General features: G+C 47.9%; 1 pseudogene; it reads right to left on the reverse strand.

The window, feature by feature from the left end:
* Positions 1–6213, reverse strand: part of LOC136624522 (zinc finger protein 84-like) — a 90463-nt pseudogene extending 84250 nt beyond the window's left edge.
* Positions 6214–23628: the final 17415 nt, after the last annotated feature.

Below are 23628 nucleotides of genomic sequence, written 5' to 3' on the forward strand. Positions count from 1 at the left end.
ACAGTGCTAGCGTTGAATCCTGTCAACAAGTACCCCCAAAAAGCTTCTTCTTAGGGCTACCTGTGAGCGTGTGCATTTTACTGCGTGGCCATTGGGAGTTGTAGTAGCTCACTATTAGCCAGCTAGGCCTTTTTGCAGCCTAGCGTATACATAACTGCTGTGAACCTCCAAGTGCAGGCCAATAATTGCATAATTTTTTACACCGCTCTGTGCGTCCCGTCAACTTCACGCACAGCGTATGCCCACAGCCGCTGATGGAGGGAAAGACATACACACGCTATCTAGGCTGTTGGCTCTTTCGAAAAAATCTGAAAAAAACTCCTTCTTAGGGCTACCTGTGACTGTGTGCATTTTACTGCGTGGCTGCTGGGAGTTGTAGTGGCTCACTGTTAGCCAGCTAGGCCTTTTTGCAGCCTAGCATATAATTATTTATAATTTTTTCATTTTTGCTAATGAAATGTTACTGGGGTCTGTCTATACTGTTACTACAGAAATGTTACTGGGGTCTGTCTATACTGTTACTACAGAAATGTTACTGGGGTCTCCCTAGACTTCTGCAACATAACTGTTACTGGGGTCAGCTTAAACCTTTGCTACAGGAATATTACAGGGGTCTGTGTATACTATGGGTGCACTAAGTCTTCCCATCACGGTGTTCTACCTATCTGGCCCCCCAAAAAAAACCCAGACTGACTAGGGCATGGCGTGTGGGCCGCAGCCAACATGTATTTCCTCTCACGTAACCTCAGCTATCCGGGGCACTGCAATGGGATTTCTTTATGTACCGTCTGTGGGTTCCTGCTAGCCACCCATGCTGTGGGTGCACACAGACTTCACATTGAGGTGTTTTACCTGTCTGTCCCTAAAACACTGACAGATTTGGGTAGGGTGCAGAGTGCAGATGGTTAACCCCTTGCGTTGTCGATGAGGTATCCGACACCCAAACAGAATGAGTAGTGTGTGGACACATGGAGTCCCCATTGGACGCAAGGTCGTGCGGGGGGGGTTGGGTAGCATGTAACCCAGGAGAAGAGGCAGCAGTGTGTCCCGCAGGCAGTGACTGTGCTTGGTTGGAGGTAGTGTGGTGCTTAGCTAAGGTATGGCCTTGCTAATGAGGGTTTGTCCGAAGTAAAATTTGTTGGGGGGGGGGGCACTCTTGCCGCTATTGTGGCTTAATAGTGAGACCTGGGAACCTGAGATGCAGCCCTGCATGCTGCCCCTCGCCTGCCCTATCCGTTTGTGTCATTTCCATCACTTTTGTAGGTTTTGCAGATTTGCACCAATGAAAACCTTAGCGAGCATCGTTCATATACAAAAATGCTCGAGTCGCCCATTGACTTCAATGGGGTTCGTTAATCGAAACGAATCCTCGAGCATCGCGGAAAGTTCGACTCGAGCAACGAGCACCCGAGCATTTTGGTGCTCGCTCATCTCTATTTATTGCCTTATGATGTAGAGAAGGGAGAGTGGCGGGATCAACCTACCAGATATGTTTCACTACTACAAGACAGTTCAACTCAACTCACTACATGGTTGGAGCTGACAAGACCCTCTAAGAAACAGATTATATGTGAATGGGAGGAAATAAGTTTGATGCATGGGGACAGTCCATTGCCATCTGCAAAACTCTCTGATCGAGAAAAGTATATACGGATCCATATGTATGCACGCAGTAGAACATTGCAAAAGTATGCAGAGAACACCATATAGCAGCCTTACACACCTGCAAAGCTGAGGCCCCATTATGAATCACTCATGATGCTCCTACTGCCCAAGTGGAATGTGCCGTAGCCTGGAATGGAGGTGCCCTGCCTTTGGCATGATAGGCCTCGCCCATAGTGACCTGTATGCTGCGAGATGTGGCAATTTTAGAAGCTGCAAGACCCTTTCTTGGGCCGTCCGGAATTATGAACAGAGAGTCTGCACGTCTGAAAGAAGCTGTTTGAGATAGATCCTAGATTCAATTTATGGAGTGCACGTTCTCTTGGATGAACCTTGTTAGAAGACAAGAAAAGCCTGGATGATATCCTCATTGAGATGGAATGCTGATGTAATCTTAGGCAAGAAGGACATAACGGGACGCAGTACTACCCTATCCTGATGAAAAATAGTGAGCGGGTTTTGGCTGAGAAAGCTGCTGGCACACAAACCCCAAGTATAGAGGGAACTGCTACCAGGATGGCCACCTTCTAGGTTAGAAGACGTACTGGAACCTCACTTCATGGTTCAAAAGGATGGGACTGAAGTGCGTCCAGTACCAGATTCAGTTCCTAAGGCAGTATGGGCAAACAGTATTGAGGAACGGCATGCACTACCCCTTGCAGAAAGTGCAGATGGCCGACTTAGAGGCAAGTGGGCACTGGAACAGAATAGATAGCACAGATACCTGAGCCTTCAGGGAACTCAGACTTAATACCATATGCAGGTCTTCCTGTAGAAAGAGCAGAAGGTAAGAGAGAAAAACGCATAGGGTGAAAATTGCGATGTTCGCACACAGAAAAAAACAAACTTTTTAAAAAGCAATAACAAAGGCAAGAGGAGGAAGGTTTCCTCACCTTTACTATGGTTTGATTGACCGGTTTCTAAGAATTGCGTGTTTAGAAGACGGCATCTTCAACCGCCACACCGTTAAATGAAGCATGGACAATCTCAGGTGGAAGAGGGCTCCCTGTAAGAGAAGATCTTCTTGACAAGAGAGGTGCCATAGGGAGTCAACCAGCAGGTGGACGAGATCTGCGTACCGTGCTCAGCGAGGCCAATCTAGGGTTATGAGGATTATCTGAAGACCGTCCATCTTAATCTTTATAAGGAGATGTGAGATTAGTGGGAAGGGATGAACATGTACGGGAACTGGAAACCCATCCACAGGATTATGAGAGCGTCTACTGCTTTTGGTAGCAGATCCCGAGACCTGGCTACGAAGGTCAGTAGCCTGTGGTTGAGCCTGAATGCCAATAGATTGACGTCCAGTTTAGACATATCATCCAAAAAACTTCATGATGTAGCTACCATTCTTCTGGATCAACAGTCTCTCAGCTGAGGAAGTCGGCTTTCCATTTGTCTACCCCCAGTATATGCACTGCCGAGATAATCGGAAACAAATATTCCGGCGCCGCTGATTGACCCACTCAGCCATGGCCTTGATAATCCAGAGACTGGCCAGAAAGCTGAAGCCATCGCCTCAAAGGGGGTTTAAGCTAGAGCCTCAATCTTCCTGTCACATACATCCTGGAATGAAGAAGCGTCCACCATAGGAAGATTGGGATAAGAAAGAGGCAGGCAGTAGCAGCGGTCCTCAGGTATCCAAATGAAAAATCCTGCATGCTAGCAGCTAAAAGGAGGCTTGGTGCCTGCAGGGGAAATATAGCCAGTGGGAGGAGCCAAAACTTTTTCTGTTGCTGAGTGTCCGCCTCAAAGTGGCCGTAGCTATACCCATGGTCTTAGGCTATGTCTCCCCATGATACAGACAAGAAATATTTTTTAACACATTTATTTGTCAGACAAAAGTACTTGAAGATACAATCAGTTAGATGAAACACTAAAGTAAGGCCTATTACTGACAATGAAAAAACTGACTGCCCTAGGTCACTGAACATGGCAGACCAAGGGGCCATTATTATGGGCACACAATGATTTCATTATGGGGATACAGATGGGGTGAAGGAGGGAGCCCAATAGCTCACCAAACCATCTAGATGCCGCTGTCGGCAGTAGCAGTATCTATGGGCTTAAATCACTGGGAATGGAGTAAAGTTTAATCCTAGCAGCTGCAGAGGAATTGTGCCTGTCAATATGAGTGCTGGGAAGGAATGAATGTTGGATTTTTTAAATAAAAAAAAAATTAAAAATTAAAAAAAAACAAAAAAAAACAATAGCTAAAAAAATAACAGGAAATGGCTTCTTCCCTGATGAGTTATTGGATGTTTAAGAAAATGTGATTTTGTGGCTGAAACCTTTTTTTAAACTTTAAATATTAATATAGTTTCTCCCTTGTGTGAGTTCTCTGATGTTTAACAAGATGTGGTTTCTGGAAAAAACATTTCCCACATTCTGAACACGAAAATGGCTTCTCTCCCGTGTGACTTCTCCGATGTTTAATAAAATATGATTTGTGGGTAAAACATTTCCCACATTCTGAACATGAAAATGGCTTCTCCCCAGTGTGAATTCTCTGATGTTCAACAAGATATGATTTGTGGGTAAAACATTTCCCACATTCTGAACATAAAAATGGCTTCTCCCCTGTGTGAGTTCTCTGATGGTTAACAAGATTTAATTTCTGGGTATAACATTTCCCACATTCTGAGCATGAAAAAGGCTTCTCCGTTGTGTGACTTATCTGATGTCTAAGAAGATCTGATTTCTGGGTAAAACGTTTCCCACATTCAGGACATGAAAAAGGCTTCTCTCCTGTGTGAATTCTCTGATGGTTAAGAAGATATCTTTTCTGAGCAAAACATTTCCCGCATTCTGAGCATGAAAATGGCTTCTCTCCTGTGTGAATTCTCTGATGATTAATAAGATGTGATTTCTGGGTAAAACATTTCCCACATTCAGGACATAAAAATGGCTTCTCCCCTGTGTGAGTGCTCTGATGTCGAACAAGAGCCGATTTCTCGTTAAAACATTTCCCACATTCAGAACATGAAAATGGTTTTTCGCCTGTGTGAGATTTCTGATATTTAATAAGAACTGTTTTACATGTAAAAGATTTCCCACATTCTGACCATAAAAATGGCTTCCCACCCGTGTGAATCCTCTCATGTCTAACAAGATTTGATTTCTGGGGAAAACGTTTCCCATATTCTGACCATGAATATGGCTTTTCTCCTGTGTCAACTCCTTCATGTTCAACATCTCTGTAAATTTTGTGTTGCCAACTAGTCTGTGATGAATCAGATGATGGAAGCTGTTTAGAAGGATCAGATGACAGATCGTTGCTGTGAGGGACTGAGGGTATATCTGGGATAATGGCACAATCTTCATATGTATCTGTAATGATATCATGATCTTCCGTTTTACAATTTCCTGATATCAGATGTCCCTCTGAACTCCTGGCGTCGTCTTCTGCCAAGAATAATACAGGTTTTAATATTTTTGAATATAAAATAGCAATTCTATTTATTTTTTTACATTTCTATTTTACAAATTCAATTTCTAAAAGGATCTCCCAATAATAGCAGGCACAATATTCCATGGCGCACCCAATCTGACAACTAACTTAATGGACCAATCATTTTAGACAAACCTTTCTTCATTTTTCCACTCCGTTGCAGAGCTGATGTGTGATTGAGATGTTTCCTCAATTTATTTTTAGTAACATATATTGAAAAAATGTTTCCAATTGCTTTTACATAAAAATGTTTTTAACAGCAGTTACACTTTATTATGTATTTTGGCTGAATAAGGGAATATACAGCTGAAAACCCCGACAACACAGACTCTTCTCTACATGTAGTCTCACCTGGGGGGTCATCTGTAGGGATCTCCTCCTTACACGGCTGATCCCCCCTCACATGTGTCTCTGTAGCATCAATAGGGAGCAGATCTTCCTCCAGTTTCACCAGCTGTGAAATAAATATTGTAAAAGTCATCACACAGTTGGAGAAGTCGTGTGGAAGGTTTTATATGGCCAGAAAAGGTCATTAATTAGTATGAGGAGCCGGAATGACATGACAGCAGTAGTGATCTGGGCCAAATAGCTGCAGGTCTCCTGTATAACTCCAACCTGCTGCTTCTTTATTCCAACCAGAAGTCTCCAGAACCAGAAAATAGTGATAAGATGCGGAGATCTAATGTCTGCGGTCGGCTGTAATCCTGCCATCTCCAGCTTTCTCATTACACAAGTATCAATCATATAATAAGACTGAACACAAGACCTTCCCAGCCGTCCTACAGACCAGAGGGGAGATTTCATGAGACCTTCTCTCCATCTACCTGATCATCCTGTGGAAGAAGAGGCCGGGGACATCTCTCCGCTGCTGTTCTCTTACTGGATCTACCTGCAGAAAACACAGACAGCCACTAAATTCAGTCTCTACATACAAATAATAAAGGCCGTGTGGATTTAGTCCTGTCTATTACCTGGTGATAGGGGGGGCTGGTGGTCCTCCATCATGATGTCCTTGTATAGATCCTTGTGTCCTTCTAAATACTCCCACTCCTCCATGGAGAAATAGACAGTGAAGTCCTGACACCTTATAGGAACCTGACAACACAATGATACCGAAAGGGTTGTGTTGCAGCCATGGTTTAACGTGCACCTATACATTTCTATTGGGATATATTTCCCATGGTTAGTGCTGACCCCCTTTTTCCCTTTCTGTACATATATTGTGAAGTTTTGGCTGCCTTCACTGGGTCGTGCACACCTGCCGCCCATTCACCTCCTGTCCCTCCTATTGAAACATCTATAAGGTATCCTACCCTCCCTGGTTTTATTTGTAGGCTTAGTCCCAAGAGAGGAGCATTCTGAGAGGTAGGAACTCAGCTTTCCCAGGTTGAGATAAACCACCTGGTATTAGTGGTAGGACCCATCTGAGAGCTTGGTCACCTGGACGTTGGTGGATGGGCCAATGTAGTTTGATCAAATTACATACTAAGAACCTTGCATTATTTAATGTGGTTAGATTATAGGTATATATACCTCTGATAGTAAATTTATTTTGCGTGCTGTTGCCAATCTTGGATTCTGCTTCTACAACACAATGATACCGTCATCACCCAGACATGTTATACCGCCATAGTGTTACTGTATAATGTCCCAGCATTCCCAGCAGCGTCACCTCTCCAGTCAGCAGCTCAACCATCTTGTTGGTGAGTTCTAGGATCTTCTGCTCATTGATCTCCTCCAGTATCAGGGGGTGAGGTGGAGGCCCTGGGATTGGGCTCAGGGGTCTTCCCCATCCATCAGACACCGGGGCCTGACAGCCATCACTAGAAGTCTTCTTCACTACCGTGTAATCCTGTTTATGGGGAGATACATCCATAAATATCACTGCAGAGATTTCCAGAGTCCTTCATGTCTCCAATTATATCCATCTGTTACTAAGATTCTGTTCACATCTGTGTTCATCAATTTCTTTGTTCTACTCATCGAAACAGAAAAACAACATTGGCAGAGTGTCGGATCTATTATATGGCCGACATCAGCAGCAGCCAAGAACCCCATTGCCTTATAATAGATCTGTTGGGTATCTGTCATTTTACCAGCAAAACTGCCCAGCCGGCTCTATTATTTTCCAGCATTTATGACCTAATCGGCAGTAAATCCTCTGCCGTAGATGTGACCAGAGACTGACAGAGATAAGAATGATGGAACGTGACGTCACCCCCAGAATCTCTCACCTCTCCTGTAAGCTGGAAGAGTATCTCTAGGGTGAGGGTGAATATACTCTCCGCCATCTTGTCCCGGTTCCTCTCCATCCTTGTCGGGTCAATCAGGAATATTATCTGATATAGAAGATATCAGCCGAGGATCCTGAATGGGAAGAAGACGAGACAATGTAACATCATACAAAATCTGTAGTAATTTACAACCATTACTGGTCATTAAAAGGGAAAACATGTAAGGAGATCTTAACTCTTTAGTGACCAAGCCTGTACAGCACTTGGTACTGTGCTTTAAACCCATCCTATGAAAAATTTAAGGTGCAGCTTTAAAGCTCCTCTAATCTAATAAGGGCAGGTTGGGTGTTTGGTGGTCTACTCATAGCCGGGGTCCTACTGTAACGGCTGAGAGTAGAGAAACCTCCATCCCTTCTATGCCACAATCAATTATAAATATAAGCAGCATGTAAGTGGGTAAGAGGGAGAGGAGTGTCCCCCATCAGCACCACGTGATGTGATCATGATGATGGGTTACCATGGCAGCAGGAAGCCTAACAAAAGCTTCCGTATTCGTCAGCTATCTCAGCCTTTTAGATCCCACCTCTGTCAGAGTCTAATAGGCTGACGGCATATGCATAGTATACTGCATTACAGAAGTAATGCAGTGTGCTATTTTAGAAATCGACTAATTGCATCTTCAAGTCCACCATGACAGATTAAAGCATAGTGTTTAGAAACGCTCAGTAACCGTTTAGTGAAAAAAATCCAATGTAAAATTTTAAAAAATAACCCACAAAACAAAGTGGTGCCATTAAAAAATACAACTTGTGCTTCCGAAAATGAGCCATCATATGGCTATGCCGCTAAAAATATAAAAAATGTTATGGCACTTAATACAATGAAAGACGTAGCTTGGTCATCAACCCCCCACCCCTTCCCCACAGTAGTTTTGGACGACATCTGTTCATTCTGCAAGAAAAGAACATTACAGTTTCGGACGGAGTTTGTTCTGTATTAAATGGCTTTAGCTCCGGTTGTATCAGAGCTATCGATATGCTTCTGAAGTTATTGTAAAGCTAACATTATTGGCTTTATGACCCCATAAGTTTGTCTGTAGCCCTTACACGAGGCTTTTATCATTGACAAAATAAAACAAACAAAAAATCTACCGAAATGTGGTATTGTCACATCCATAACAACCCGTACAGCAAAATATTACATTATTTCTTCCACATTATCACAAGACACGCTACAACAGGCCCTTCTGGAGGACCCCCTCCCATCCTTTTATGATGCTGCTATTATAGTGCTATCAAAACCCAGTAAAGCTCGGGGGGGCGTGGCCTGGATGGAGAGGGAAGCAGCAGCAAGAGAGTGAAGCTCCGTACCTCCAAGCAACAGAATAAAATAACCCATGGCTCCCCTGACAGCTGCAGAGGCAGCTAAAAGTGAAAGCTAAGTGACAAAGAAGGTACAGACAAAGTCAGGGCCGAAACGGCTCACAGACGTCTTCTTAGCCTGTGATTGGGGAAGCATGGCAGAGGAGCAGGCGGTTGGAAGAAGCTGATGTTGGGAGCAGGGGATGGAGAAGATCCCCTGCTAAAGGATCAGGTAAGCGGGCTTGTCCTGGTCCCCTGCCCCCTGATTAAACAGCAGACAGTAGCAGCAGGGAAAGTACTGCGGGTCCTCATATCTAGTTTATTTGATCGAGTGTTCGTGCGGTCTCCAATACGTAGGGAGAACCACAAATACCTTAAGAATTAGGCCTCTTTCACACGAGCGTGAAAATCAGGCCGAAGTTACCCACGCACAAAAATCGCAGATAACTGCAGGAAAAAAATAAAAATGTCCCAAGTCCCAAGCCTAATTAGTGGTGAAATAGCCCATTCACACGATTGGGAGCTGCGCGTTGCAGGAAAATATGCGCTGCTGTTCGGAATTCCCTCGGTCGGTAGAAATCCTCTGAATGACTTTTATTGTCTAAACTACAGACAGCTGTCATCTTTTCCAAGCGTTGAGCACAGCTCAACTCCCTCCCCCTCCCTTTTTTCCAGCTCTCATAGGAGTCTATGGAAGCTCCTGCGCATCGCGCACCAAAGACTGGTCAGGTCTAGAGATGAGCGAGCCTACTCGGACATGCCCCTTTTTCGCCCGAGTACCGCGATTTTCGAGTACTTCCGTACTCGGGCGAAAAGATTCGGGGGGCCCCGTGGGTGAGTGGGGGGGAGAGGGAGAGAGAGCGGGCTCCCCCCTGTTCCCCGCTGCAACCCCCCGCCCCCCGGCGCTCCCCGAATCTTTGCACCCGAGTACTGAAGTACTCGAAAATCGCGGTGCTCAATCGAGTAATTACTCGAAACGAGTAGGTTCGCTCATCTCTAGTCAGGTCCCATCTTTTCATGCAGCAGGGCATTTCAGTTGCGCGGTTTTAGTCACGCTTGTCCGAATATTTTAGGTGCAATTTATTTTTTGATGCTCCTAAAATTCTTTCGTCTGAGAGTTCCCACAGGAATCCATTGGTTCTCATAGTCACATTTTTTTTGCGCTTGTAACTCAGCTGTGCGAACACGTGAATCCGCATCTCTCCAGCATTGTAGAGGTTATTTACTCCACAGTGGGTCTGAGCATTTCTTGCATCACCACAACAAAGATACCACCAAAATGCGCATCACACTCTTGGATTATATACCTCATGGGCATGTTTCACACGCAAAATCTAAGGAGATGTATTGGATTTTTTGCCCTAACACCTTGAGACCCAATGGCTTAAATGACGTTTTAGAAAAAATTCAAAAATTTGAAAATTAATGTTTTAGCTGATTATTGATTATTTTTTTTATTATTAATTTATAATCTACGAAAAAGTGTTTTCCTTTTAGATTTTTAATAAAATATAGTTTAAATCATGTTTGTGATCGTAGGTCCTATAAAGCATAAAACATGCTAAGTCTGACAGCAGCCGTGTGCTGATAGGATTTGTGATGAGGTCACCATCATGAGATCAGTCACCGCCTCTTAGCTCCGCTCCCCGATCACATGATGGTCATGTCATCACAGATCCTAAACCAGCAGAAGCCGATGAACAATATATGTAGCAGAGCTGTATTTGCTGCAGTGTGTCACGCGCATGTTGCAGAGCTGTGTGTGCTGCTGAGTGTCAGGCATTTGTAGCAGAGCTGTGTATACTCCTGTGTATCACGCATATGTAGCAGAGCTGTGTGTGCGTTGCTGTGTGTCACCCGCATGTAGCAGAGCTGTGTGTGTGTTGCTGTGTCACGTGCATGTAGCATAGCTGTGTGTGTGCGGTGTGTCATGCACAGGTATCAGAGCAGTATGTGGCCTATGTGTCACGTGTGTGTACTGCTGTATCATGCACATGTATCAGAGCAGTATGTGGCCTGTGTGTCACGCAAACGTAGTAGAGCCGTGTGTGTGTTGTATGTAGAAATACGCAGGACAGCAGAGTATTGGTGCCAATAAAAAAATATCCGCAGGAATGTGCTTTATTTCTTCACAATGATAAAAAGTTTGCGACTTTTCGACTGTGTCCTGTAGTTTTTGTCGAGCTTGGCAAAGATTACAGGATGTAGTCAAAACAACGCAAACTTGTTATGATTGTTTAGAAATAAAGCCCGTCCCTGCGGATGTTTTTTCATTGGCACAATACTCTGCTGTCCTGCGTATTTCTACATACAATGGGCTCTATTTGGGCTGGAATCCTCGCAGCATCGCATCAGTGAAAACATCGCTCATTGGAAGGGAACCATTGAAAATCATTGGTTTCATAAACCTGCTTTTTTACTCTCTCTCGCATTGTGTGATTATATCGCCCTCAGGGCTCCTGCCCACCTAACTTACCGCTGCGCTTTTTAAAATGCGGATGTCAAAGGGACGTTCTAATGTAAAAACGCGTCACACAAAAATCACAAAGCAGAAACGTGCGACTTTTTAACATTAGAAAGTCTCATTGATATTGAGTGATCGTACTCAGACTGGTCATAAATGGCTGCACATCGAGTGGAAGAATGTATCAAGAGGGACCACAAGGCTCTGTCCGGGGCCCAGTGTTGGTCAACATTTTTATAAATTACCTGGAGGAGGGAATTGATGGGAAACTGATCAAATTTGCAGACGACACAAAGCGAGGAGGGATAGCTAACACTAGGGAAGAGAGAGAGGATTCAAAAAGATCTAGAAAAGCTTGCACAGTGGGCAGCAACAAACAGAATGGTATTTAACAAGGAGAAATGCAAAGTCCTACATCTGGGCAAGAAAAATGAAGAAAGCACATACAGAATGGGAGGAATTGGGGTAAGCAGCAAAACAAGTGAAAAAGACTTGGGTATACTAATAGATCATAGACTGAACATGAGTCAACAATGTGATGCAGCAGTAGCAAAAAAAATTAGATGTATTAAGAGAAGCATAGAGTCTAGATCCTGAGAGGTAATTATCCCCTCTACTCTTCCTTAAGGCTGATTTAGACACAATGAGTTTTGCTCAAATATCGCTTAAAGCCGTCTTCTGAGCGATAATCGTTGTGTCTAACTGCACTGACATCCTGCAGACTTCATTAAGCCGTCGCTGATTGTTGTCTTTCAGCGTGCTGACGATGAGCCTCATCAGGGATTAACAGCGGGATACAGCTGATACTATTGTTTCATCCCGCTCCCTGAATACAGGTGGGGCATGAAGAACACAGCGGTCCAGCTGAGCTCCGAGCAGAGAACAGCTGGATGCAGAACGGTGCCACCCCACTTGTCTTCTGAATCCCCCGCTCAGAGTGCTGGTGACCCCACATACCTCCACCTGCAGCCGGACAGGAGCCGTGGGGTTGTTCTGTGCTTACAGGACCTGTGATGATGTCACCGTCATGTGATCAGTGTGTGGGAGGAGACAAGGGGTCACATGACCAGGTCTATCTGCTCAGTGGATGCAGGACTCTGCTGTGTGAGGATGGATTCAGAGAGTGGATGGAGCAGAGCCGAGCGTGTGTGAGACGGAGGAGGGGAACCGAGCGCGTGTGAGACGGAGGAGCAGAGCCGAGCGCGTGTGAGACGAAGGAGCGGAGCGTGCGTGAGACGAAGGAGCGGAGCCGAGCGTGTGCGAGACGGAGGAGCAGAGCGTGTGTGAGACGGAGGAGCGGAGCCGAGCGTGTGTGAGACGGAGGAGCAGAGCGTGTGTGAGACGGAGGAGCGGAGCCGAGCGTGTGCGAGACGGAGGAGCGGAGCCGTGCGTGTGTGAGACAGAGGAGCAGAGCGTGTGTGAGACGAAGGAGCGGAGCCGAGCGTGTGTGAGACGGAGGAGCGGAGCGTGTGTGAGACGAAGGAGCGGAGCCGAGCGTGTGTGAGACGAAGGAGCGGAGCCGAGCGTGTGTGAGACGGAGGAGCGGAGCGTGTGTGAGACGGAGGAGCGGAGCCGAGCGTGTGTGAGACGAAGGAGCGGAGCGTGCGTGAGACGAAGGAGCGGAGCCGAGCGTGTGCGAGACGGAGGAGCAGAGCGTGTGTGAGACGGAGGAGCGGAGCCGAGCGTGTGTGAGACGGAGGAGCAGAGCGTGTGTGAGACGGAGGAGCGGAGCCGAGCGTGTGCGAGACGGAGGAGCGGAGCCGTGCGTGTGTGAGACAGAGGAGCAGAGCGTGTGTGAGACGAAGGAGCGGAGCCGAGCGTGTGTGAGACGGAGGAGCGGAGCGTGTGTGAGACGAAGGAGCGGAGCCGAGCGTGTGTGAGACGAAGGAGCGGAGCCGAGCGTGTGTGAGACGGAGGAGCGGAGCGTGTGTGAGACGAAGGAGCGGAGCCGAGCGTGTGTGAGACGGAGGAGCAGAGCTGAGTGTGCGAGACGGAGGAGCAGAGCTGAGTGTGCGAGACGGAGGAGCGGAGCCGAGCGTGTGTGAGACGGAGGAGCGGAGCCGAGCGTGTGTGAGACGGGGGAGCGCGTGTGAGACGGGGGAGCGCGTGTGAGACGGGGGAGCGCGTGTGAGACGGGGGAGCGCGTGTGAGACGGGGGAGCGCGTGTGAGACGGGGGAGCGGAGCCGAGCGCGTGTGAGACGGAGGAGCCGAGCCGAGCGCCTGTGAGACGGGGGAGCGGAGCCGAGCGCCTGTGAGACGGAGGAGCGGAGCCGAGCGCGTGTGAGACGGCGGAGCCGAGCGCGTGTGAGACGGCGGAGCCGAGCGCGTGTGAGACGGCGGAGCCGAGCGCGTGTGAGACGGGGGAGCGCGTGTGAGACGGGGGAGCGCGTGTGAGACGGGGGAGCGCGTGTGAGACGGGGGAGCGCGTGTGAGACGGGGGAGCGGAGCCGAGCGCGTGTGAGACGGAGGAGCCGAGCCGAGCGCCTGTGAGACGGGGGAGCGGAGCCGAGCGCCTGTGAGACGGAGGAGCGGAGCCGAGCGCGTGTGAGACGGCGGAGCCGAGCGCGTGTGAGACGGCGGAGCCGAGCGCGTGTGAGACGGCGGAGCCGAGCGCGTGTGAGACGGGGGAGCGGAGCCGAGCGCGTGTGAGACGGAGGAGCCGAGCCGAGCGCCTGTGAGACGGGGGAGCGGAGCCGAGCGCCTGTGAGACGGGGGAGCGGAGCCGAGCGCCTGTGAGACGGAGGAGCGGAGCCGAGCGCGTGTGAGACGGCGGAGCCGAGCGCGTGTGAGACGGCAGAGCCGAGCGCGTGTGAGACGGCGGAGCCGAGCGCGTGTGAGACGGCGGAGCCGAGCGCGTGTGAGACGGCGGAGCCGAGCGCGTGTGAGACGGAGGAGCCGAGCGCCTGTGAGACGGAGGAGCGGAGCCGAGCGCGTGTGAGACGGCGGAGCCGAGCGCGTGTGAGACGGCGGAGCCGAGCGCGTGTGAGACGGCGGAGCCGAGCGCGTGTGAGACGGCGGAGCCGAGCGCGTGTGAGACGGCGGAGCCGAGCCGAGCGCGTGTGAGACGGCGGAGCGGAGCCGATCGCGTCTGAGACGGCGGAGCGGAGCCGATCGCGTCTGAGACGGGGGAGCGGAGCCGAGCGCGTGTGAGACGGGGGAGCGTAGCCGAGCGCGTGTGAGACGGGGGAGCGTAGCCGAGCGCGTGTGAGACGGGGGAGCGTAGCCGAGCGCGTGTGAGACGGGGGAGCGTAGCCGAGCGCGTGTGAGACGGGGGAGCGTAGCCGAGCGCGTCTGAGACGGAGGAGCGGAGCCGAGCGCGTCTGAGACGGAGGAGGGACGGGGGAGCGTTTGGGAGAGACGGGGAAGCGGAGCCGAGCGCTTGGGAGAGACGGGGGAGCGGAGCCGAGCGCGTGTGAGAGACGGGGGAGCGGAGCCGAGCGCGTGTGAGACGGGGGAGCGGAGCCGAGCGCGTCTGAGACGGAGGAGGGACGGGGGAGCGTTTGGGAGAGACGGGGAAGCGGAGCCGAGCATTTGGGAGAGACGGGGGAGCGGAGCCGAGCGTTTGGGAGAGACGGGGAAGCGGAGCCGAGCGTTTGGGAGAGACGGGGGAGCGGAGCCGAGCGTTTGGGAGAGACGGGGGAGCGGAGCCGAGCGTTTGGGAGAGACGGGAGAGCGGAGCCGAGCGTTTGGGAGAGACGGGGGAGCGGAGCCGAGCGTTTGGGAGAGACGGGGGAGCGGAGCCGAGCGTTTGGGAGAGACGGGGGAGCGGAGCCGAGCGTTTGGGAGAGACGGGGGAGCGGAGCCGAGCGTTTGGGAGAGACGGGGGAGCGGAGCCGAGCGTTTGGGAGAGACGGGGGAGCGGAGCCGAGCGTTTGGGAGAGACGGAGGAGCGGAGCCGAGCGCGTCTGAGACGGAGGAGGGACGGGGGAGCGTTTGGGAGAGACGGGGAAGCGGAGCCGAGCGTTTGGGAGAGACGGGGGAGCGGAGCCGAGCGTTTGGGAGAGACGGGGGAGCGGAGCCGAGCGTTTGGGAGAGACGGGGGAGCGGAGCCGAGCGTTTGGGAGAGACGGGGGAGCGGAGCCGAGCGTTTGGGAGAGACGGGGGAGCGGAGCCGAGCGTTTGGGAGAGACGGGGGAGCGGAGCCGAGCGTTTGGGAGAGACGGGGGAGCGGAGCCGAGCGTTTGGGAGAGACGGGGGAGCGGAGCCGAGCGTTTGGGAGAGACGGGGGAGCGGAGCCGAGCGTTTGGGAGAGACGGGGGAGCGGAGCCGAGCGTTTGGGAGAGACGGGGGAGCGGAGCCGAGCGTTTGGGAGAGACGGGGGAGCGGAGCCGAGCGTTTGGGAGAGACGGGGGAGCGGAGCCGAGCGTTTGGGAGAGACGGGGGAGCGGAGCCGAGCGCGTGTGAGAGACGGGGGAGCGGAGCCGAGCGCGTGTGAGACGGGGGAGCGGAGCCGAGCGCGTGTTAGACGGGGGAGCGGAGCCGAGTGCGTGCGAGACGGGGGCGGAGCCGAGTGTGTGACGTACATGTAGGGGCTGTCTTACTATTATTTTTAGTGCCATACAGGCCGTTGTACATATGTAAATGGTTTAACCCTTTATCTACCAGCCATTCCTCAGTTCTCCCCCTCGCTCTCCTGCAGCCATGGTGTCTGGATGCTCCGATGACAGATCAGACTTGTGTGTTGTGGGATATTTTAATGCAGCATATAATGTGCTATATCTATTAGTAAGGGGATCGCAGGGGTCCTATTTGCACCCGGGCTCCTGCTCTTTGGGGCACAGAGGCCCACCGCCGCGCCATATATAAATTGCATAATTATTCCCATTCAGACGGTCACATTGTTATTGTTGTAGCCAGCAGTGATTATGCGAGGAGACGAAGCCAGAGGGAAGGGGGGGGGGGGGGTGCTGACGCAGGGTACATAGCAGCACAGAGCCGGGTGATGCTGTCAGATGCTCTCAGGTGTACGGTCTTGGTGTTTATCTGCCACCACTAAGGAAAGAGAAGGCAAGGGTGCACAGTCTAAGGGCCACTTTATGGCTGCTATCGGGCCATCATTTTTGGACTGTTGCATACCTTCTACCCTAAGGATACGGCAGCCTTATACTAACATATTTGCACGGGTCATTATACCCATTCTTGAGATGACAATTATTTGACTAAGGTTCCTGATGAGTCAGATTTTGACAGAAACGAGTTGAACCAACTAGCATTTGAGAACCGATCTGTTTTGTTGTCCGGGTTTTCCTGGACAACACTTATATTAGTCATCTACCTGTTTCTAAGCTGGGCATTGTCCCAGAATTACGATTCTCATACACTTGTGAAATCTAGGAGTTATTGACCATCATTGGGCCACTAGCCCTAAACCACGGTCGGTCGGTACCAATCCATTCGACATTATCTATAATAAGTAGCATCTAATACTCAGCATCGCTTTATTTCATTGGTAATCATCAACATAAGGTGTTACCGGCTTTTCTCGTTGGTTACTACCTACTATAGGGCTTTCTCGTAGTGTTTTCACTATTAGCTCCATGTTGAGCTCATATTAGTCTTGTATGTTCGTTTTTGTATGTGATGTCGTGTCAGTGAGGCACCTTAAGTTTTTAAGTATTGTTTATTAAAAGTTATGTTTTAAGGAATACACACAGTGAATATTTTCAAAAAATTTTGGTTTTTCCCGTATGCCTCTGTGATTTCTACTTAAAGACTGAATGGTGCGCTGGTTGTGCAAGCGCATGAGCACTTTGTTCACTTTCAATGGGCCATCCGAGTACCAGAGCAGCGCTCCCATTTGGTTTTTTCCTTCACTGCCATTGAAATGAATGTAGTGCTGACTGTAAGCCTAGCCCGGACCATGACCCATTCCAGATGTGAAATATCTCACGTCTCTAGCCAATTAACACTATGTATTCATTTTTCAAGGTCATACCCCTCCCAGAAGGTCTTCTCTCTCAACCTTACTCCCTTACTTCAGACCTTTACCCCCTCATCCAAATTCAAGTTATGTTTTATTTATGATGCTACACTCAAGCTTTTGTATAATTTGGTTTCCATACAAAAATCAATCTGTTATATGCATATAATTTAATGAAAACAGAATTTACAAAACAAGAAAAGAAAGAACATTCCAAACACATTTTTAGAGATGAACATGGGAATGGGAATAGAAAAGACAATGGAACTGGGAAAAGGAAAAAGTAAGGACAATACAGACAGCAGTAGGTATCATTTTTTCTTGCAGGTGCTGAGCATCCGATTCCCTAGACCGTTCCTGGTGGAGCAGGACACAAGACTGAAGAATATAGGGGACACCCAGAGTAGATAGCCCAGGCAACCTAGATCTTTGTGTGACAGTCTGCTGAAATTCTACCCAGGCCCTCCATATCCGGTAATATCTCTCCCTAGCAGTTGGTTTGGAAGCTATAAGGTCTTCCATTCTGTTGAGAACAGAAATTTCAGCAAATCACTCTCCCAAAAATGGGAAATCCTGACTTTTCCAGTCACGTGGCAGGACGTTCTCGGCTGGTTGGAGCAAAAAGCTCACCACCGATCTTTTGTAACTACTGTGAGTTGTGGGGATCATAAACAGAAGGGTTGCTTCAGAGGATTTAGTCCCTGTCATCTCGAGCATCAAGACCTAGGACCAAAATCCATGAGCTGGTGGACAACTTCAACTTATTGTGTCATTCTCTCCCTTTCCACCCCACATCTCTAACATGTGGCTGGGACTTTTCTGCACCAATGGCGGAGTACGGAAGTCACTCTCTACTGGAAGACAATTTTGAAGGAGGTTTCCTGTGCTTTTTTAGCAATAAGAGTTCTATGTGCAAACTGATAACACTTGGTCTATTGTGATTCATCAAGTATCATCCCAAGCTCCTCCCAGGAAGAACAGTAATAAGGGAGTTCTTAGGAAGAGAGACTGATAATCAGGTTGTATAGTAATGATATGGAGTGTGCGCGAAGATGGGGGGCAGTGAGACACACAATTTATTCAAGTCAGATACGTTTCTGTTTAGATACATGTTGAGATGGTCCTTATGTCAAGTGAACAAAGCACATGCCATCAAAACAGATTTCAATCAACGCCACCCAACCAGACCTCCTATTACCCACAGTGCTATTGCCAAACTTATTTCCAAATTCCAAGAAACAGGTTCTGTTGCTGATGAACCAAAATATCGATGACCAAGGCGATGGTTAGTGGAAAATTCATTCAATTGGTTTTCTGGATGAAGGCTCAGTGGTTTTTGAAGCTACAGTCAAAAGAGGCCCATTATTTTTCATTGTTAGAAAGTCATAAAACTAATCGCCATCCAGATCTTTTGTCTGAGATAGCTAAAACCCACACTGAGCTCAACCTTTGCCTAACTACACAAACAGAAAAACAATTAAGATGGTCCAGCTCTACATTTTTTTTCACAGGGAGACAGACAGGATCGCCTGTTGGCCCAACATCTGGCTCCCAGACTCTTACTCCCAGCCCTCTCAAAGTTACGTCTCCAGAATGGTACCCAGAGTTAAAAGCCAGCAGAGATTGGTAGATCATTTGGTCATTTCTATAATAAACTATATACAAGAACATTTCCCACAGCAAATGTGTAGGTAACTGTTAGACAAAGTTCTTCCAAAACTAACACCAGACTATAGGGACATTCTTGAAAGGGAGGTATCTGTAGAGGAAGCGTGGAAGGCGGTAAAATCACTCAAATCTTCTAGGGCAGCAGACATCACCTCCTCCATTGAAAGGGTAAAATTTGATGCAGATCTACAACAAAAACTGTGCCAAAATGTAAACTCAATGATCCAGTTTTTTATGTTGATTTTGGTACAGATACACACAGTGGAGACTTGAGAAATATGTTTTTCGGCTACCCCAGCTGGGTCAATTCACTAAACAGGCAATATCAACATCAGTCATAGCTCCAGGTTATCCCTGGGTTCTGGCATTACTGCATACAGGGTTCATTTCTGTTAAAATAGATATAGTCCCATTCCTTATTAGAGATTTATTTTGGCATCGGAGTGACTGATTAGACAACCAGGACCGTATCCTAGGGGTCTCTGGTTGTTTTTATTACTCTCATATTCTAGGAGTTTAATGACTGACTCTCCCATCTTTCTGGATTTCTCTCTTTTGGAAAGACTACATTGTATGGTATTCCACCTTGATCCACATTTGTGGTATCTTGTCTGTTTTGTACATTTTGTTAGCCTTTAGGTCATAGTTTTTAGATGAACATTAATAAACAAGAAAGAATTGAAGTTGGCTTCGCGTGACAAAAAAACGTGCTTTGTTTAGTGCTTAGTGCCAAAAAAAACTTCAGCGCAAAGAAACGCGTCCTTTGCGCTGATGTTTTTTGGCACTAAGCACTAAATAAAGCATGTTCTTTTGTCACGGGAAGCTGACTTCAACTTCAATTCTTTCTTGTTCGCTATACCGCTGGGACTGAGAAGTGATGCCAGAGCTCCGTGGACACATGGCTTTACAAAACTGACACCACTTGGATGCAGTGAAGGAGAGCAACCTTTTATCTTTTCCCTGAACGTTAATAAAGGTTGATTTTTATGGCACTTTTTCTGTGAATGGGTACTTTATGATATTAGTCACCCCCAAGCCTCTCACACTCCAGGGCGTGTATAGGGTAGACTATTGGATATGCCTGGTTTTGATAGACCAAATGAAAGACAATAGTTTGTATTGTAGGTGTTTCAAATCCACTGCCAGGATAGGGAAGGGCAAAGCACTGAAGAGGTGTAGTATTTTTGGGAGCTAAGATATTTAGAGTGGATTCTACCTAGCCAGGATAAAATTATAGGTTGCCCAAATATTTAGGTCTTGCTCTAAATCTTTAATCAAGGAAGAATAGTTAGCTTGGAATAAGGTCTTATAGGAGTTTGTAAGTTGTATACCCAAGTAAGGCAGACTCTCTGTGACCCATTAAAAATTAATGTTAACTTTTAGGAGTTTAAGCATGGGGAGAGGCAAGTTAAGATTCATAGCCAATGATTTGGTGTCATTGACCCTGAGGCCTGATATCACTCAAAATGTATCCAGAATCTGATATATATTAGGAAGGGAAGTGAGAGGGGAGGAAATAAATAACAGCACGTCATCTGCATATAGGACGCATTTGAGTTCTTGTGGATACCCTCAACATTCACTTTCACTCTGAGCAAGGATGCTAAAGGCTCGATTGCAAACTCAAAAAGGAAAGGTGATAAGGGGCAACCCTGTCTTCTACCCCTCTCAATTGCTATTGTGTCAGACTCAGAGACACGTATTCGCGCTGAGGCGGAGAGGATGGAATAAAGGGCTTGAATTAGCGTTCGGATTTTTGTCCCAAAACCCATCTACTCAAGGATGAAAGGTAAATATTGCCAGGAGACTGAATCAAAAGCCTTTTTCAGATCTAGACTGAGGAGGAGTCCTTGTCTGGTTCCCACTACATCCCAGGCGGACCGCACAGCCAACATAGTATCAATTGCCCATCTTGTCTGATCAGTGACTTGCCGACCAGGGATGAATCCAACGTCGTCTGGGTGAACATACTGACCGATAAAGGTATTAAGTCTAATGGACATGAGACACCAAGAACCACTACAAAGTCAAGGAAAGGCCTGTGAGGAAATCATATATACCTGGAAAAGAAAATGTGAAGAATACTCCATTGGTTGAACCAAGTAAAGTCCTTTTGCCTCCGCTTCATATCAAGTTGGGCCTGATGAAGAACATCGTAAAAGCTCTTGATAAAGAAGGTCAGACATTTAATCATTTGAAAGAAATGTTTCCCAAATTGAGCGATGGAATGCTAAAAGAGGGCATATTTGTTCAGCTACAGATCAGGAAATTAATGAAAGATCCAACTTTTGATACTAAACTCACAAATTTCGAATTAGCCACTTGGTCCTCTTTCAAAGTGACCGTGCATGGCTTTTTGGGCAACAGAAAAGACAATATAATGAGACGTGAAATTAGTGAGAAGGGAGGAAACATGTATTGGAACTGGAAACCCATCCACGGGATTACGAGAGCGTCTACTGCTTGTGCCAGTGGATCCCGACACCTGGCTACAAAGATCAGTAGCCGGTGGTTGAGCATGAAAGCCATCAGATTGACGTCCGGATGAGCCCAGCTCAGACATATAATCCTAAAGACTGTGATGTAGCTACCATTCTCCTGGATTTACTGTCTCATGGCTGAGGAAGTCAGCTTTCCTATTGTCTACCCCCAGTGTAAGCACTGCTGAGATAACTGGAAATGAATATCCCTGCGCAGCTGATTTCACCTCTACCTGGATCATCAAAGCCACGACAGAGTTGGGTCAGACTGGCCTGAGAGCTGAACCCACTGCCTCAAAGGAGGTTTTAGCTAGAATCTCAATCTTTCTGTCACATACATCCTTGAATGACGAAGCATCCAACATAGGAAGAGTGGTAAGTTTTGCCAAATAGGACACAGATGAATCCACTATTGAAAAAACTGACCTAACCTCACAAGATCCTCCAGAAAGTGATACATAATATCTAAACGTTTAGGCATGATGAAACGTTTGTCTGAAGCATCCCATTCCCTGACTATGATGTCATCAAACTCCTCATGCGAGGGAAAGTTTGGGGAAAATGCCTGGGGTGTTGGAAGAAAAACGATGTAGATGTAATTGGAGGCTAATCCGATATCTGCAAAGTATCTGTTACTGCCATAATTAAATCTATCGTTGAGAGTTTGGAAACCTGTTCCTGGTCCATATCAGAGAGAGAAATACTCAGATAATTTGCCCACTGATCGACTACTGTGCCTAGGGAAAATTACTGTAAGTGCTTAGGTAGTGCAGAAGAAAAGGACGAAGCCAGAAAGCCAAATGATAACATAGAGCAATAAGGCCTAAGTCTCTTACGTGGTCTACCCAACGGCAAGACCTGCAAAGAATAGGTGCTGTCATCAGATACAGTCTGTCCAGGTGGACTAAACATGCGGTCGTGCCTGTCAAGAATGGCCAAGAAAGATCTGAAACTGCCAGTGACAGCTCTGTGATTAGAGAGGACTGAATAGAAGGGGTATCAGGAGAAGGATCTACAGTCACCTGTCTCAATGGAATACAGTTAAGACAAAACAGATTAAATTGTCCACATACAAATTTAGTTTTATAGTAAGAACACTCATAGTATGTGACTCTGGCTGACTGCTGTATTGAATCCTTCACTATGGTGTCTGACATGGTGACGGACAGAAAGCCTGACTAATAACGACATAGGAGGGGTAGCAAGCGGGAAGCTGGCTGCCAGGCAGAGCTTACTCAGCCGAATCTGTCCCATGGAGCCAATGGAACTGTTTTATACAGTGCATGTCCCAGCAATTCCAGCTTTTCCTGTGTGGAACCACAAGTGTCAGCATGCCTTCTTACATAGTGTAGAGTCGCTGCTGTATGGAGAGGCCTGCATGCAGGAACTTCCAAATGTGGGTGCTGACAAAGAACGTCCAGCATATAAAAGAATGGCGGCAGTCCTCTGGGATGCAAATGAAAAGTCTTGCATACCAGCAGCTAATAGTAGGGGAGACATCCCTCCGCCCAATGCATACAAGCTCCATCCCATGTGGAAGCCCCCCGAAAGGCCTGAAGCCGGGGCTAAATTTAACAAGTGCCCTACCAACCACAGCCTGCCTCCCGTACATGCAGCACCACCAACCACATAAACTCCCAGCAATGATACCCTGGAAGTCAAGTGGTAGAAGCACAGCGCTCACCTGGAAGTGAAGGAGGGACCCCGGAAGCACATGCCCAGGTGGCACGAGGAACTGTCAGGATGCTGTGAACCCACAGATGCACACATTGCCTTCTGAAAAGTAAAATAGCAGCATGGGGATCAATCCCACAGCACTGCGCACACCAGCCTGGCAGGACAGAGAAACAAACGGACCCTCACTGGTAAGGGCAGTGGACCAACAACAGGGGAAGCACCCCAAAAAGGCACAGAAAACGCCAGAACAGCCCCCAGGACAGGAGCAGGATAGGAGTGAGATCAGCTGTTGCTTTCAAGTTAGGAATCACTGCGAGGGAGGGTCAAAGCAGGTCTCAATGGGGGACTTGCTTTGACTGAGGCCCAAAAAAGTCTAGTGCCGGACAGCAAGCTCTGATGGCCCCAGCAGTGTCCCCACTTCTCTCATCCCTCGCCAGCCTTTTAAAGAGGGCGAGTGTGTTTCGGACAAAAGAAGGGGAAACCCTATGGCAGGTGGGCTACCTTTGAGAATGCCTTAACATGCCATATTTTCTTGTGAGATAGAAGGTCGACAACAGAAGGGAAGAAACCATTCTATTCGCCCTTCTCACTGGGGTAACTGGGAGAGTCCTGCTTCCCTGTATGCAATAGGTCCAAATATGGCACTTGAAGACCAACAATGAAGAGGTCTGCCTTCTATGGACACTAAATAAAAACTAATTAGCTTGGTG

The sequence above is a fragment of the Eleutherodactylus coqui genome, chromosome 4 (assembly GCF_035609145.1).
Source record: "Eleutherodactylus coqui strain aEleCoq1 chromosome 4, aEleCoq1.hap1, whole genome shotgun sequence".
Classification (NCBI taxonomy): Eukaryota; Metazoa; Chordata; class Amphibia; order Anura; family Eleutherodactylidae; genus Eleutherodactylus; species Eleutherodactylus coqui.